Genomic DNA, 17,841 nt, shown 5'->3' with positions numbered 1-17,841 from the left:
CAGTTTATCTGTAGGTGGAGCACAAAACAAGTTCACTGGCAGATTCTTTAGTGCCAACATGTTCAAGGAGTAGAATCACTCTGGAAGCAAGGAGACAGGACTGTGCAACTACCTATCTAGTTTCTGGCTGATAGTGCATCAAGAAGTGAAGCTGAAGCCCTATCTGGGCAGCTCTGTGGAAGCAGAAGAGGACAGACTCAGGAGAAAGGGAACACAGATGATTTCATTCCATTGAGTCCCAGAACTTGTGCTTGGACTTTGATACAGGATATCTCATTAGGACACCATGATGCTTTTAACTACCAGGAGTATTCATGGTTCTCACCCCCATCCAGTAAAACCATGGGTGACTGTGAAGGAAGTGTGGTTCTAAAGGGATCCATCCTCACTGTGTTCTCATCAACTCTCTCCCCTCTGGGGGTACTAGATTTATTGTTTCCTCTGATGTTCCCTCCCACTGATATCCTGGGCCTCAGAGGAGGATCTGGGGTCCACCTATATAAACTGCTTCATAGTCAGTTTCATCTATCCTACCTTGATGACTGTTGACTCATCCTTGCTGTTGTTTTCTGGCCGTGCTTTGGAATTGATAATTTGTACCTATTCTTGACGGCAGACCCTTAGGAGTGTATATTTTGTAAGAAATTAATTTCTTTAATTCACTGTTCTATTTGCACAATTTACAGAATTGAAGCCATATTGTCTATATCACCTCAGCCTCTCCTATTTATTATTACCAAAGTTAGGTTCTGGACAGGGGTTTGTGGTATAGAATGACAGTATAGATTGGGATTTGGAATTACCCCTGCCTCTCCTATTTCCCCCAAATTCATTTGCTGTTATGATTCTCTTTAATTCACTGTCCAGCATTAGGAACAGTAGTAGATCCTAAGATCTGAATAGAAATGTTGGTATTTTTGTTCAACTTCCTCTCTGATTTTGCATGCATCTGGGGGGAAGGCCTAAACTGAAAATGTCAACATGGAGTGTACCATTGGTTTTAACAGCTATCCCTAGTTTAATTTCTATGAAGGTCAGGTGTGACTATTTTCATACATCTAAGTTACAGATGAAGGACAATTGGCCATACTTTTATATTGAGGGGTAGAAGCAGAGTAGGTTTTGTGCATTGTGCAGCTTCAATTTAGATGATTTTTGAAGTTCTTCATAACTTGTTTTTTAATCCACAGAGCTCCCCTAGCCTATAATACCAGCTGTGGGTACTGCTTTCAGTATTGGAGATCTTCACAATACAAATGGATGAGACTCTTTGGAAATATTCTGTGTCTCAAATGCCCTGTGAAGCACACACTTAATCAGTTGATGGCTATGGAATTTTCCAATGTCAGCTAAAGAGAAGGGTGAGTGTGGGATGTGTATGTATTTGTGTCAAAGCAAAAAGTTGATGGTCTCTCCTTGGGTGGGAATTGTGAGAAGTAGAATCATCACCCAAATTGTTCCTGAGGTATCATCTGTTGATGTACACTTAGATTATTTCCACCTTTTGCCTCTTATGAATAATAGTGCAATGAACATTGAAGAACAAGTATCTGTTGGAGTCCCTAATTTCAATTATTTTGAGTATATACGTAGAAGTAGAATTGCTGAGATCTGTAATTATGTGTTTAGTTTTTTGAAGAATTGCCACACTTTTGAAGAAGGACTGCACCATTTTACATCATAAATTGTTAGGATTTATCTACACCCTTTTCAATGCTTGTTATTTTCCATTAGTTTTTAAAATTTCCTTTTTAACTTGATACATAGAAACACAAAAATTTCACATTAATGAATACCACACATTGTTTCAATACATGTATAGATTTTGTAGTGCTCAAGTCAGATTAAAAATATCTATTTCCTCAAATATTTACCAGTTCTAATATATTGTGGATATCTACCCCTTGTCTGATGTATAGTTTGCATAAAATTTCTCCCATTCTGAAGGTTGCCTCTTTACTCTGTTGATTGTTTCCTTTGCTGTGAAGAAGATTTTTAGTTTGTTGTAATCCCGTTTGTTAGTTTTTGCTTTTATTTCCTGTGCTTTTGGGGCTCTTGCCCATTCCAGTCTCCTTCAGTGTTTCTTCTATATTTTCTTCTAGTCATTTCATGGTGTAAGATCTTATGTTTATGTCTTTAATCCATTTTGAGTTGAGTTTTATAACTGGTGAGAGATTCTTCTGTATGTGAATATTCAATTTTCCCAGCACCATTTATTAGAAGACTGTCCTTTCCCCAGTACATGTTATTGTACCTTTGCTGAAAATCAATTGGCTGTAGATACATGGATTTACTTCTAGGGTCTGTATTGTTTTCCACTGATGTATGCATCTGACTTTATGCCAACCCCATGTTGTGACTACTGCAGTTTTGTAGTATGTTTTGAAGTCAGGTACTTTAGTGCCTCCTGCTCTGTTCTTTTTTGTTTAAGATGTCTTTGGCTATTTGGTATTTTTGGAGAGGGATTTACATATACATTTTAGTTTTATGAAGGATGTTATTGCTGTTTGATAAGGATTGCATTGGATCTGTAAATTACTTTGGTTGTGTGGATATTTTAACAATATTGATTCTTCCAATCCATGAACACAGGATGTCTTTCCACATCTTTTGTTCTTCAGTTAGTTTCTTTCATCAGTGTTTTATAATTCTCATTTTAGAGACTTTTCATCTCTTAGATTAATTTTTTTTTTGCAGTGCTGGAGATTTGAACCCAGTGCCTTGTGCTTGTGAGGCAAGCACTCAACCAGCTGAGCTATATCCCCAGCCTCTTAGATTAATTTTTTCCCTAGGTATTTTATTTTGTGTGTGTGGCTGTAGTAAATGAAATTGTTTCCTTGATTTCTATTTCACATAATTTGCCATTGGCTTATAACAATGCTATTGACTTTCATGTGTTGATTTTGTATCCTACAACTTTGCTGAATTAATTTTTTAGTTCTAATAGTTTCTGGCGGAGTTTTGGGTTTTCCATATATATGATTGCCATCTGCAAACACTGATAATTTGACAACTTCTTTTCCAATTTAAATGCTCTTTCTTCCTTTCTATGGCCTGATTGCTCTGCCTAGGACTTACCGCATTGTGTTGAGTACAAGTGTTGAAAGTGGGCATCGTTGTCTTGCTCCAGAGAAAGAGAAAGCTTCCAACTTTTCCACAGTTAGTATGTTAGCTGTTGTCTTATTACAAATGGTCTTTATTATGTTATATGTTTCTATACCTAGTTTGTTCAATGTTCTTATTGTGAAGGGATGTTGAATTTTATCAAGTGCCTTTTATGTATCTGTTAAGATGATTGTGTAGTTTATTGTCCTTAATTTTTCAATGCATTATATGTTTATTGATTTGCACATATTGAATCAAAGATTTGCATTCTTGGGATGAATTCTCTAAATCATGGTGAATAATAATCCTTTCAATGTGCTGTTGGATTCAGTTTGCTTGGTTTTGTTGAGGATTTTTGCATCTATGTTAATCAAGGATATTGATTTGTAATTTTTCTTTTTTAATTTTTGTGTCCTTAGCTAGTTTTGATGTTAGGATAATGCTGGTCTCATAGAACATGTTTAGAAGAATTTGTTCTTTTTTGTTTTGTGAAATTACCTAAAGTGAATTGGTATTATATCTTCTTTACATATTTGCTATAATTCAAAAGTGAAGTCATCTGGTCCTGGGCTTTTTTTTTTTTTTTGATGGGAGACTTTTTATTACTGATTCAGTCTCAGTACTTGTTTCTGTTGTGTTCATGTTTTCTATTCATGATACATTCTTGGAAAATTGTATGTTTAGGAGTCTGTACATTTCTTCTAGGTTATCAAAGCTGTTAGCATATTGTTGTTCATAATAATCTCTAATAATCATTTGTATTTCTGTGATATTAGTTATAATGTCACACTTTCCATATCTGATTTTATTTTTGAGTATTTTCTCTCTTTTTTTTCATCTAGCTGAGGGTTTTTCTATTTTATCTTTTCAGATAACCAGCTCTTATTTTTGTTGATTGTTTTGTATTTTTCTTTGTGGGAGGTATAGCACTGGGGATTGAAGTCAGGGGTGCTCTGTCACTGAGTTACATCTCCAGAACTTCTTATTTTTATTTTGAGACAGTGTCTTAATAAATTGCTCAGGTTGACCTTGAGCTTGCAATCCCCTTGCCTCTTTTTTTCCTGCTCTAATGTTTATAATTTATTTTCTTCTAATTTGGGTTTGATTGGTTCTTGCTTTTCTAGTTCCTTGAGATACAGCAATAGATTGTTTATTTGAGCTCTTTTTGCTTCTTTGTTACACAATCTTTCTGCTTTTATTTAGACATTGATTGTATAAACTTCCTTCTTACTACTGCTTTTGCTGCATTCTATAGGTTTTGGTATATTGTATCTCCATTTTCATTTGTTTCAAGAAGTATTTTTAATTTTCTTCTTGATTCTTGGTTGTTCAAAATTAAGTTTTTAAATTTCCATGTATTTGTATAGTTTCCCAAAGTTTTCTTACTGATTTCTAGTTTTATTGCATTGTCATCAGAAAAAAATATGATTTCAGTTTTTAAAATAAAAAAAAATTTGTTGAGACTTGATTTTCTTTTTCTTGTGGTGCTGGGCTTTTTTTTTTTTTTGATGGGAGACTTTTTATTACTGATTCAGTCTCAGTACTTGTTTTTGTTGTGTTCATGTTTTCTATTCATGATACATTCTTGGAAAATTGTATGTTTAGGAGTCTGTACATTTCTTCTAGGTTATCAAAGCTGTTAGCATATTGTTGTTCATAATAATCTCTAATAATCATTTGTATTTCTGTGATATTAGTTATTAGTGTGAGGGCTTTGCATATGCTAGGCAATCACTTTTCTACTATGCGGCACTCCCAGCCCTTTGAGACTTATTTTGTGACCTGTCATGTAGTCTATCTTGGAGAGTGTTCCTTGTGTTGATGAGAAAAATGTGTATTCAGAAACCATGAATAAAATGTTTGGTAGATGTCTATTAGGTCTGTTTGATATAGGGTACAGTTTAATTCTGTGGTTTGCTTTGTTGGTTTTCTGTCTGGATTGCTGAAAATGAGGTGTTAAAAGTTCACAGCTATTACCAAATTGGGGTCTGTCTCTCCCTTTAGCTTTATTAATATTTGCTTTATGTATTTGTATTCCAATATTGGGTGTATGTATATTTAGAATTATTTCCTCTTGCTGAATTGACCCCTTTATATAATGATCTTTCTTGTTTTTGATTTAAAGTCTAGTAAAGTCTTTTTTTTAATCTCATACTGCATTAACTATTCCTGCTTTCTTTTGTCTTTCATTTGCATAGAATATTGTATTCTATTCCTTCACTTTTAGTCCATGCATTTACTCAGAGGTACAGAGAGTTTCTTGTAAGTGATTTATATTGGGTCTTGCTTTTTAATCCATTCAATTACTCTGTGTCTTTTAATTGGAGAATTTAATCAGTTTACATTCAAGGTGTAATTATTGAAAGGTAATGTGTTACCGCAGCCATTTTGTAACTTGTTTTCTATTTTTATTGTGGTTCCTTTTTTGTGCCCTTCCAGTGTTCCTTTGTTGATAAATGACTTTTTCTGGTGTAGATTTTGATTCCTTATTTATAATTTTTGGTCTGTTTTAGATTTTTCTTTGTACTTACAGGGAAGCTTACAAAAATCATCTTTTATTCATAACATGGTATTTTGAAATGATACCAACTTAACATGACCATAAGGATAAGAACAGAAACAAAAATACAAGAGAAAATATACTCATAAGAAAACTACACTTGTATTCCTTTCACCACATTTTTGAATTTTGAATTTTTGATATCTCATTTTATACCTACATTGCCTCTAAGGTATTAATGTATTTGTTATTAATTTTAATTGTATTTTTAGCCTTCATACTAAATATATCAATAGTTTATATACTATTGTTATAATGTAGCATTCTGAATTTGTATAACTACCCTTACCAGTGAGTTTGTACCTTCCCGTGTTTTCTTATCATTCATTCATGTCTCTTTTATTCAGTTGGAAGAACTGAATTTCTTGTAAAACTGGTCTGGTGGAAATATATTCTCTCAGCTTTTGTTTGGGAATATCTTTATCTCTCTTTCATTTCTGAATTTTCTGAATGATAGCTTTGCTGGGTACAATATTTTTGATTGACAGGTTTTTTCTTTCAGTATGATAAAAATCTGTTGCAACCCTCTCTGGCCCATATGATTTCTGAGATGTTTTCTGGAAGGTGAATTGGGATAGCCCTGTGTGTTATTTTTTTTTTCTCTGCAGTCTTATGACTTGGGGTAGACTGGACTGAGTTTAATCTGACTGATGACCTTTGACCTTCCTGTACCTGCATATTTGCATTCTTCATTAGATTTGGGAAGTATTCTGATATTATTTCCTTGAATAAGATTTTTACTTCCACCTCTTTGTCATTCTCAAACTTTGTTGAACCCAAATAGCCCAAATATCTGCTCTTTCAATAGTGTGACAAAGATCCTGCAAGCTTTCTTCATTCATCTTAATTTTTTTCTAGTTGTTTATTCAAATAACCTGTTTGTACTCACTTCTTCTTTCTTCTTTTTGATCTATCCTACTATTGATGCCTTCTATCACATTTTTAATTTTATTAAGTTTATTTTTCAGCTCAAGAATTTCTGTTTAATAGTGTTTAATTGCTTCTATCACTTTGTTAAATCTCTATACTAGAGTATTGAAATGTTTGTGTTTTTAAGCTCATTGAGTTGCCTTAAAACAGCTATTTTAAATTCAAATTCTGTATTTGAGAGTTCTCCTAAACTAATTACTATCTGATTAGTTTCTGGCACCTTATTTTGAGTATTAGTTGAGGTCATGGTTTCCTCAGAGCCCCAATGATTATTGATATGTGATGTCATCTTGGTAGTAATGGAACAGGGATTTATTTCTGTCTTCCTAATCTGGCTTGCTTTGTGCCCACCTGTTTTTTCAGAATTTTTTTTCTTTTTAATACAGGGGATTGAATCCAGGGGTGCTCTACCACTAAATATACCCAGCCCTTTTTATTTTTTATTTTGAGACAAGGTTCTACTAAGTTTCCCAGGTGGCTTCAAACCTACTATCCTTCTGCCTCAACCTCCCAAATCACTGGAATTAACAGCTGTGTACCACCACGCAAGGCCTTTTCCAGAGATTCCCATCAAGCTGCTTATTTTCTATGAACTTGTAATCACTTCTGTTTTAGCACTAGATGGCGTCCAGGTTTCAGGTTTGGCAGGAGTCTGCTATTGTGTTGTCAGTATTTCAGTATTAGGGGGATGATCCAAACCCAGGTTTGTCCTGGGTCCAAATACCCTGTAGTGTGTTTTTCAGAGTGAATTAGGAGAGTACCTAGAAAGACTTGTTTGTCTACACACTCCTCTCTCTGTGGCTGGGATAGGCCCAGATGCCTTTTCCACAGTTACTGTTCTGTGGTCAGGTACTGTGGAATTCTTCCCAGTTCTGTCACTATTGATGGACCAACCCCAGATTCCTATGTCAGAATGTGGTCAGTGATGCTGCCAAGCTGTATCATATTCTGAGCCCACAACTTGCCAAAAGCAGCACAATACTGGGGTAGGACCAAGGTCTATACTACTATGTACTGCCTATTGGTAAGGTGGACTTATTGCCCAAGACTGCTGCACCCAGACCAGGTGATGCTAGCTGGAATAGAAGTCCAAAAGAGCAGGGCTATGCGTCTTTTCCTGGCACCAAAGCTCTTCCAGAGGCTTCATATGCAGTCGTACCTGGAGATGAGGGCTCTTATGACCTAGTGTTAGGTTTCACCAGCCCAGCACTAAGTTCCAGGATGAAGTCTTACACTCACTGGTTATCCTACCTCCACCAAATGGGGTCTTGTACCATACTATGCTGCTTGAGGTTGAGGTAGTTTTGATGAAGGCAGTCCCTTGGCTACCTGGGCTGATGCTATGCTGGGTCATGCTTGAGTTTCACACATGCAGGGAAGACTGAACAGTGTGAGAGGTGTATCTAGGCCTACAACATAGCTGGTGGTAATGAAAGCTGGATCCCAAGTCCATCCTGCTGGATTGCGGGTATCTGCCTGGTGCTGGGACAGTTCCATAGCCCCATCTGTCAGCAGTAGCCTTTGATCATTGTGCCACCCAAAGCTGGGGATGGGTGGTGGAACCAGTCCTTTGGCTGTGAATGCTGATGCTAAGGTGGGTTGCACCTGAGTCTCACAGCCACAGGATCATGGCATAGTCCTGGGAGAAGGACCCATATGCCTCAGGCCCACTCCAAGACTGGAAATGGTGCAGGCTGAAATTCAAGTCTGTCCTGCCAATGCCCAGGTCTCTGCCTGATTCTTGGACCAGTCTAGGGGCTCCATCTGTGAACACTGTTGTAAGCATGGGACCTTCTTTTTCTACTGGGTGCTGGGTCTCACTGTGGTGGATCTGACACTGAGTTCTAAGACATAGCACTGTGCTAGCTTTTGTGGCCTATTCCCCCGTGGGTTGAGTTTAGCTTCCCTCTTTCCTGCCCAACAGTGGAGGGAGGGTAGTAGAAGTAGTCAGTTACCTGGGCCTTGTGGCTTGGTCTTGTGGCTCAGTCCATAGGTATTAGATTGTGATTGGTAGTGGTTGTGGGGCATTACCAGCACTGGGTTTCTCCATGGTGGGCCTAGTACAGGGTTTCAAGCCTAAGGCTGAACTTAATTCTTTCTCTGCCCCTGAAGTAGGAGGCATCTCTCTCCAAGTTGGGCTGCTTAGAATTGGGGTAGGGATGAAGTGAACAACTCTATCTTTCTACCTTCTTCATGTGTCTTTTCATTTTGTTAAACTAAAAGCAGGATCTTTGGTCTCTCATCTGATTTCCTTAGCTTTTATGAAAGTAGTTGTGTGTGTGAATAGCTGTTCAATTTGGTGTGCCTGAGGGGAGAAAATCACTGGAAATTTTTAGTCAGTGGCCATGTTACTCTATCTCCCTCCATTATTTTATTTTATTTTATTTTTTAGTAAGGGGGATTGAACCCTGGTGTGCTTAATCACTGAGGTACACTCCCAGACCTTTTTATTTTTTATTTTGAGACAGGGTCTTGCTAAGTTGCTTAGGGCCTCACTAAATTGCTGAGGCTGGCTTTGAATTTGTGATCTTCCTGCCTCAGCCTCCCAAGCTGCTGGGATTATAGGTATCTGGCACAATGCCCAACAATTCCCTCCATTAAGTTTTTGATGGTCGTCCTATTAGATGTGGGATAGTATCTCATTGTGATTTCAGTTTGCATTTTCTTAATGACTAATGATGTTGAACAACTTTTCCTGTGTTTTTATTCATTATTTGTTTATCTTCATTGCAGTAATGTTATTCAAGTTCTTTGCCCATTTTTGGTACTTTCCGTTATTGTTGTTACATTGTAGGAGTATTCCAGTATTGCAGCTTTTTGGTCACTGTAGCCTTGTAGTAAGCTTTGAAATCAGCAAGTGTAAGTGTTCCAAATTTATTCTTCTGTTTTAAGATGGTTTTTATTATTGGGAATCCCTTTCCATTCCAAATAAGTTTTAGAATGAACTTTTCCACTTACATAAAGAGTAATTGGGATTTTGATAGGGAATGCATTGAATCTATAGATTTATTTGGTGGTATTGCTATCTTTATAATTTTAAGCTTCCAATATGTGAACACAGAATAATTTTCCATTTATTAGGTCTTTAAATTACTTTTTGTTTTTAATTCCGTTTTAAAAATTAGTGCATTATACTTATGCATAAAAGTATAATTCAGTGTGATATATTTATAAACACATATGACATTATTTGGTTAATTTTGTTCTGCTGTTCCTCACCTTTTCTTTCCCTCCTCATTCCTTCTCCTCATTACCCTTCCTTCACTCCATCATTCTCCCATCTATTTTCATGAGATCCCCCTCCTTTTTAAAATTCCATATTTCACTCTAGCTTCCTCATGTAAGAGAAAACATTTTGACCCTTGACTTTCTGAGTCTGGCTTATTTTACTCAGCATGATGTTCTCCAGTTCTATCCATTTACCAGCAAATGATATAATTTCATTATTTACGACTGAGTTGAACACCATTTTATTTATTTACACCGTGTGTGTGTATGTGTGTGCACATGCGCATATGTACACATCTTATTTTTCTTATGTATTCATCCATTAAGGGACACCTGGGTGGTTCCATAACTTGTCTATTGTGAATTATGCTGCTATAAACATTGGTATCCATGAATCACTATATGCTTATTTTAGTTCTTTTGGATAAATACCAAGGAGAGGGCTGTCTGAGTCATATGGTAGATCCATTCCTAGTAGGTTTTTAATTTCTTTTATTACTCTTTTACAGTTTTAGGTGTATAATCATTTACCTACTTAGTTAAATTTATTCCTAGGAATTTCATTATTTGTATCCTATCACAAATGGGATTGATTTCTTACTTCCTTTTCAGATTGTTCACCTCTGGTATGAAGCAGCATAGTTGTCATTTATGAGTTGATCTTGTAACTTGCAACTTTACTGGATTAACTCTAGTGGATTTTTTTGTGAATCTTTGGGAGTTTTTATATGTAGGATCATGTCATATACAAATAGATATAATTTTCCTTCTTTCCTATTTGGATACCTCTCTTATTTCTTTTTTATGCCTAATTACTTTGGCTACAACTTACAGTACAATGGTTAAAAAACAGTGGTAAAACAAGCATGCTTAGCATGATAGTACCCAGATCCATCCATTTAGAAGCAAATGTCATAAAGTCATTCTTTATGACTGAGTAATACTCCATTGTGTATATATACCACATTTTCCTTTTACATTCGTCTTTCAAGGGCATGTAGGTTGACTACATAGCTTATCTATTATGATTATGCTGCTATAAACATTGATGTGGTTGTGTCACTGTAGTATGCTGATTTTAATTCTTTTGTATATATGCTGAGGAGTGGGAGAGTTGGGTGAAATGGTGGTTCCATTCCTAGTGTTTTGAGGAGTTTCCATATTGCTTTCCACAAGAAATTTCAAAAATAATTATAGGTCAGGCATGGTGGCACACACCTGTATTCTCAGCAGCTCCAGAGGCTGAGGCAGGAGAATTGCAAGTTCAAAGCCAGCCTCAGCAACTTAGCAAGGCCCTAAGCAACTTGGTGAGACCCTATCTCTAAATAAAATACAAAACTGGCTGGCTGTGGCTCAGTGGTTAAGTGCTTCTGAGTTCAATCCCTATACCAAAAACCAAACCAAAACAAAAACCAAAAAAACCCAGCAAAAACAAAAATAATCTATAGGTAAATGGCAGAAAGATCAAAGAGGGAAGGGAACAGGAGTGGAGATGTAGGGAAGGGGAAGGAGGAGTAGTAGGATCTGAATTAGAACAAGGTATAATCCATACTTACATAATTATGTCAAAATGGATTCTACTGTCATGTATAACTAAAAAGTACCAAAAAAAAAAAACCACCCAGCATTCTTGTCTTATTCCATATCTTCCAGTGAAATTTTTAGTCTTTTACTATTGAATATGATGTTAGTTATGGGTTTTTAAAATAAATACTCTCCCAGATTAAGGACATTTCTTCCTGTGCCTAATTTTATGAGGGTTTTTTTTTTAATCATGAAAAGGTATCAGATCTTATGCAGTGCCAAGCATGTGCAGGGCCCTGTATTCAATCCCTAGTAGTGAAAAAAATATGTATATATATATAGAATATGTAAATAACTTACCAATCAATAAAAAGATGAATAATACAATTGAAAGCTAGGCAGAGGACTTTAGTAGTTATTTGTCTTATGAAGATACACAGTCAACATGAACGTGAAAAGTTGTTCAAAATCATTTGTCTTTAGGGAAATGAAATCAAAACCACAATGAAACCACACTCACTGATATATCTTATTTATTTTTTAATTTTTTATTTGTTCTTTTTAGATATGCATGACAGCAGAGTGTATTTTGACATATTATACATTCATGGAGTATAACTTATTCTAATTAGGATCCCATTTTGTGCTTGTACAGGATGTGGAGTTTCACTGATCTGTGTATTCATATATGAACATAGGAAAGTTATATCTGATTCATTCTACTGTCTTTCCTATTCCACCTCCCTTCCCTTCATTCCCCTTTGTCTAATCTAGTGAACTTCTGTTCTCCTACCCTCCCCTTATTGGGTGTTAGCATCCACATATCAGAGAAAACATTCAGCCTTTGGGTTTTTGGGGTTGGCTTATTTCACTTAGCATGATAGTCTTCAGTTCTATCCATTTACCAGCAAGTCCCATAATTTATTTCTTCTTTATGGCCTAGTAATATTCCATTGTGTATATATACCACATTTCTTTATCCATTCATCTGTTGAAGGATAGCTAGATTGGTTCCAAGCTTAGCTATTGAGTTACTGTAAATATTAATGTGTCAGCATCATTATAATTTGCTGATTTTAAGTCCTTTGGATATAAAACAAGGAGTGGGATAACTGGGTCAAATGGTGGTTCCATTCCAAGTTTTCTGAGAAATCTCCATACTGCTTTCCATAGTAGTTGCATCAATTTGTATTCCCACCAGCAATGTATAAGTGTACCTTTTTCCCTACATCCTCACCAAAATTTATTATTACTTGTAGTCTTGATAATTGCTGTTCTGACTGGAGTGAGATGGAATCTCAGTGTAGTACATGTTTATTCTCTTTTTTTGGGAGGGTGCTGGTGATTGGACTCAGGGACACTTGACCACTGAGCCACATTCCCTGGCCCTATTTTGCATTTTATTTAGAGATGGGGTCTCATTGTGTTGTTTAGCACCTTGCTTTTGCTGAGGCTGGCACGATCCTCCTGCCTCAGCCTCCCAAGCCACTGGGATTACAAGCATGTGCCACTGTGCCTGTTTGTCCTTATTCTTAAAAAAATGAAAAATAACACCTCTTGGCAAGGATGTAGAGAAATTTGAACCCGTGTAAACTTTTTGTGAGAATGAGAAATGGTACAACAAATATGCACAACAATTTGAGTTTCTCTAGTGTACTATTTTCATTCACTTCTCATTTATTAATGCTAATTAGTTTTGTTCTTACTGATTACCCTGGGGATTATAATAATACCTTAATTATATAGCACTCAAGTTTGAATTAATACCAGTTTAGTTGCAATGGTTATATAGGACTCTGCTCTTTTATAAAGCAATCCTCTTTCTTATGCTGTTATATAAATTCAGTCTTTATGTACTGCGTGTCCATTAACAAGATTTAGATATACTTTTAGACATTTGGTTTTTCAAACATACAGGTAAAACACAAGAGTAACTGAAGAAATAATGCTGGCTTTTACACTCCAATTATGTGCTGCATAGCAATGTTTTGGTCCAAGACTGACCACATACACAACAGTGGTGTGATTACATCACCTTGTTTTACTTCATAACCATCTTAGTTTGTATACACTCTATGTTGTTTGCACAGTGATGATGAAATCATCTAACGAGGCCTTTGTCAGAACTTGTCCCTGTCATTAAATTCACGACTCTACTTCTTCCCAAATTCTATACCCCTGCACAAAGTTTCACATATTACTGCAAATTTGTATTATTGTGGTACATTTCTTAAAATTGATAAATGAGTATTGATAACATTATTACTAATTAATAATATATTATTACTTAATAGTATGATAGTATGATTTGGGATTTGCCCTTTGCGTTGTACATTAAATTTGTCATTTTAAACAAACTTAACTGTATATTTCAATGATGTTAAGTACTTTCACATTACTGTATAAATATTATCACTGTTTATCTCCAGAACTTTTTTTGTTAGGCAAAATTGAAACTGTATCCATTTGAAAAAATATCTCCCCCTTATCCTCTTTTCTCATTTACTGGAAGCACTATTCTACCTTCTATTTCTCTGAATTTGACTGTTCTAGGTATTTCATCTTACAATATTTTCCCTTTTGTGTCTTGTTTGTTTCTTATAATATGTTTTCAAGGTTCATACTTCTAGTGTGTCTCACAATTTCACTTTAAGGCCAAAAATTATTGCATTATATGTACCACATTTTCTTTATCCATTCCTCCTATAAATGGACATTTTGGTTTCCACCTTTTGGCAATTGTGAATAATGCTTCTAAGAACATTAATTGTACAAATATCTGTTTGAGTTTCTGCTTTCAGTCACTTTGGGTATACTAACAGGTGGAATCACTACATCATATGGTAATTCCTTGTATAATTTAGAAACCGTAATACTATTTTCCATAAGAGCTGCACTCTTTTACATTCTAATCAGTAATGCACAAGTCTTCTAATTTCTTCACATCCTTACTAGTATTTGTTATTTTCTGTGTTGTTGGTAATTGTTCTAGTCAACTTTTTCACTGATGTGACTGAAGGATCCAACCAACACAACTGTAGAGGAGGAAAGGTTTATTTAGGGGCTCACTGTTTCAGAGGTCTCAGTTCATAAGTGCCTGGCTCCATTCCTCAGGGTTCAAGGTGAGGCAGGACATCATGGCAGAAGAGTGTGGTAAAGGGAAGCAGTTTATGTGATGGTTAGGAAGCAGAGAGAGAGAGAGAGACTGTACTCACCAGATTTAAATATATACCCCATAGCCATGATCCTCCAGCCACACCCCACCTGCCTCCAGTTACCACTCCCATCAGGGGTTAATTCACTGATTAGGTTAAGGCTATAGCCCAGTCATTTCTCCTCCAAACCTTCTTTCATTGTCTCACACATGAGCTTCTGGGGGACACCAAACCATAACAGTAATTGTCATCCTGAGGGATACAAAGTGGTATTTTATTGTGGTTTTAATTTACATTTCCCTTAGTGATGCCAAGCAACATTTCCTTGCTTATTAGACATTTGCCTATCTTCTCTAGAAAAATATTCAAGTCTTTACCCCTTTAAACAGTTTTTTTTTGTTTTTTGAGTTTTATTTAATTATACATTCTTAATATTAGTCCCTTGTTATTTATTTGATTTACAGATATTTTCTCCCATTCCGTGCATCTCCTTTTCACTCTCTTTATAGTGTGCTTTGATGCATAATGCACAAGTTTTTTACTTTGACAAAATCTAATTTATCTATTTTTTTCTTATGATTCTGATGTTTTTGGTGTCACATCCCATGAATCATTGCCAAATCTAAAATGTCATAAGTTTTTCCTTATGCTTTCTTCACAGAATTTTAGAGCTTTAGTTTTTAAGTCTTCTCTTTCAAGTTAATTTTTGTGTATGGTATAAAGTAAGAGGACAAGTTTACCTTTTCACATGTTGATATCCAGTTTTCCCAGCAACATTTTTGGAAAAGACTGTCCTTCCCCCATTAAATTATCCTGATATTCTTTACAAAAGTCATTTGAACATGTATTCATGGGTTTATTTCTAGGCTTTCCATTTTATTCCATTGTTTTATGTGCCTGTCTTTATGCCAGAACTATAATGTTTAGATGACTGTAGTTATGTAGTTAACTTTGAAATCAGAAAATGTGGATCCTTCTTTTGTTTTTCTTTTACAAGATTGCTTTGCTTATTTGGGGACCTTTGAGATTTCATGTGAATTTTAGAATAGATTTTTCTATTTCCACAAAAGGAAAACATCATTGGGATTTTGATAGGGATTATACTGAATTTTTTGGATTGCTTTGGATAGTATTGACATCTTAACATTATTAAGTCTTCCAGTGAGGAATCACAGTATATTTTTCCATTCAATTATGTCCTTAATTTTTTTCAGCAGTGCTTTCTAGTTTTAAGTGTGTAAGTTTTTGGCTTCAATAGTTAAATATATTCATAAGCATTCTAGTTTTTGATGCTATTGTAATGGGTTTTGTTCATATATAATCATGTCATCACCAAACAGATTATTTTATTTCTTCTATTCCAATTTAGATGCCTTTTATTTCTTTTCCTCAATTAATAGCTGTTCAAAGGACTTGCAATTCTATGTTGAACAAAAATGGAGAAAGTGGTCATCCTTGTCTTTCATAATTGAATATGATGTACACTGTGGTCTTTCCACATGTTTTTGGTTTTTTTGTTTTTGTACCTGGGATTGAACCCAGGGATGCTTAAACACTGAGCCACATCCCCAGTCCTTTTTATATTTTATTTAGAGACAGGGTCTCACTGAGTTGCTTAGAGCCTCAGTAATTTGCTGAGGCTGGCTTTGAACTTGCAAGCCACCTGCCTCAACCTCCAGAGCCACTGAGATTACAGACATGCCCCATCATGCCCAGCTTCACATGTGCCCTTTATCACATTGAGAAAGTTTCCTTCTATTTCTAGTTTGTTGAGATTTTTGTTTTCATGAAAGGGTATTCACTTTTGTAAAATGTTATTTATATATAAAAATGAATTGAGATGATATGTTTTTGTACCTTCATTCTGTTAATACTATATTTGATTTTTGCAATTTGAATCATAGTTACATTCCAGGAATCAACCCCACTTGGCCATGGAGTGTAATTTTTTTTCAGTAGATAGGACCTGGGACCTTGTACACACTAGAAAAATGCTCTACCACTGAGCTATATACTTAGCCAGAGTATGATTCTTTATACTGCTGAATTTGATTTGCTAGTATTTTGTAAGAATTTTATATTAGTATTCATAAGGGATATTCATCTGTCATTTTCTTGTAGTGTGTAATTCTGTCTTTGGTACAGTTAATACTGACCTTATGAAATAAGTTAGCAAGTGTTCCCACCTCTTCCAGTTTTTGTGGAGTTTGACAAGGAATACTGTGCAAATTCTCTAAATGTAATCCTCTAAAAGTTATATAATTCACTAGCAAATCCATTTCGTCTGCTGTTTTTCATAAGAGATTGTTAGTTACTGATTTGATATCTTTTCTAGATATAGAATTATTGAGATTTTTTATTACTTCATTGTTCAGGTTTGGTAGGATGTATATTTCTAGGAATGTATACATTTCATCTAGGTTACCCAATTTGTTGTTATGTAGTTGCTTACCATACTCTCATAGTCCTTTTTTATTTCTGTAACATTGGTAATGCTTGTAATTTCATTTATGATTTTATTGTCCTTTTATCACTGTAGCTATTGCTTTACCATTTTTTTAAATCTTTCACAGACTAACATTTCACTGATTTTTTTTCCTATTTTTTTTCCACTCTCTATTAATCTCTACTGTAATGTTTATATTCTTACCTTTACTATCTGTGGGTAAGTTCATTATTCTTTTTATGATTACTTAAGGTATAGGGTTCATGGTTGATTAGAAATATTTTTTTTTAAATCTAATGCTTATCTTCTTCAATTTTCACTGAATTGTTCTAATTTTTATTATTTTGTTCTACTCAATTTGGATTTAATAGGCTTCTCTTCTAGTTTTCTAAGTTGGAATTTTAGATTAGTGATGTTAGATCTTTTTTTTCAAATATAAAAAATTGCTGTTATATACTGCTCTATTTACATCCCACAAAATTTGGTAAGTTGTATTTTTATTTTGGTGTATTTAAACATAAATGTTTTAAATTTCTCTTAAAAGTTCTTCTTTGGCTCATTTATTATTCAGAAATATGCTGTTTAACTTCCACATATTTTTTGAAATTTTTCCAGCCGTGTTTTATTTTTTGTTTGCTTACCTGATTACATTGTGTTCTGAGAGCAGACATTGCGTGATTTCTGTTCTTTTAAATGTGTTAAGGTATGGTTTATGAACCAGAATATGGTCCATTTTAGTGTGTGTTCCATGTGAGGTTGAGGATATTGTATATTCTGCTGTTTTTAGATAAACTATTCTATTGGTATTAATTACATCAAGTTGATTATTGCTGGTATTCAGTACAACTATGTTCTTACTAGCTTTTGCCCACTGGATCTATTCAATTACTAAT

The 17,841-nt window shown here is 35.0% G+C and overlaps 1 protein-coding gene across 1 annotated transcript in view; it reads left to right on the top strand.

Moving 5' to 3' along the window:
• The first annotated feature begins 1,281 nt into the window (after positions 1 to 1,281).
• The window catches only part of Gprasp1 (G protein-coupled receptor associated sorting protein 1), a 42,656-nt gene continuing 26,096 nt past the window's right edge, over positions 1,282 to 17,841 (top strand). Inside the window, exon 1 of the mRNA XM_047535745.1 lies at positions 1,282 to 1,361. The gene's annotated coding sequence lies outside the window, so the exon portion shown is untranslated. The remainder of the gene's footprint in view (positions 1,362 to 17,841) is intronic.

Source organism: Sciurus carolinensis, chromosome X (assembly GCF_902686445.1).
Source record: "Sciurus carolinensis chromosome X, mSciCar1.2, whole genome shotgun sequence".
Taxonomy (NCBI): domain Eukaryota; kingdom Metazoa; phylum Chordata; class Mammalia; order Rodentia; family Sciuridae; genus Sciurus; species Sciurus carolinensis.
Note: the sequence above shows the minus strand (reverse complement) of the source record. Positions and strands in the feature narration are given on the sequence as shown.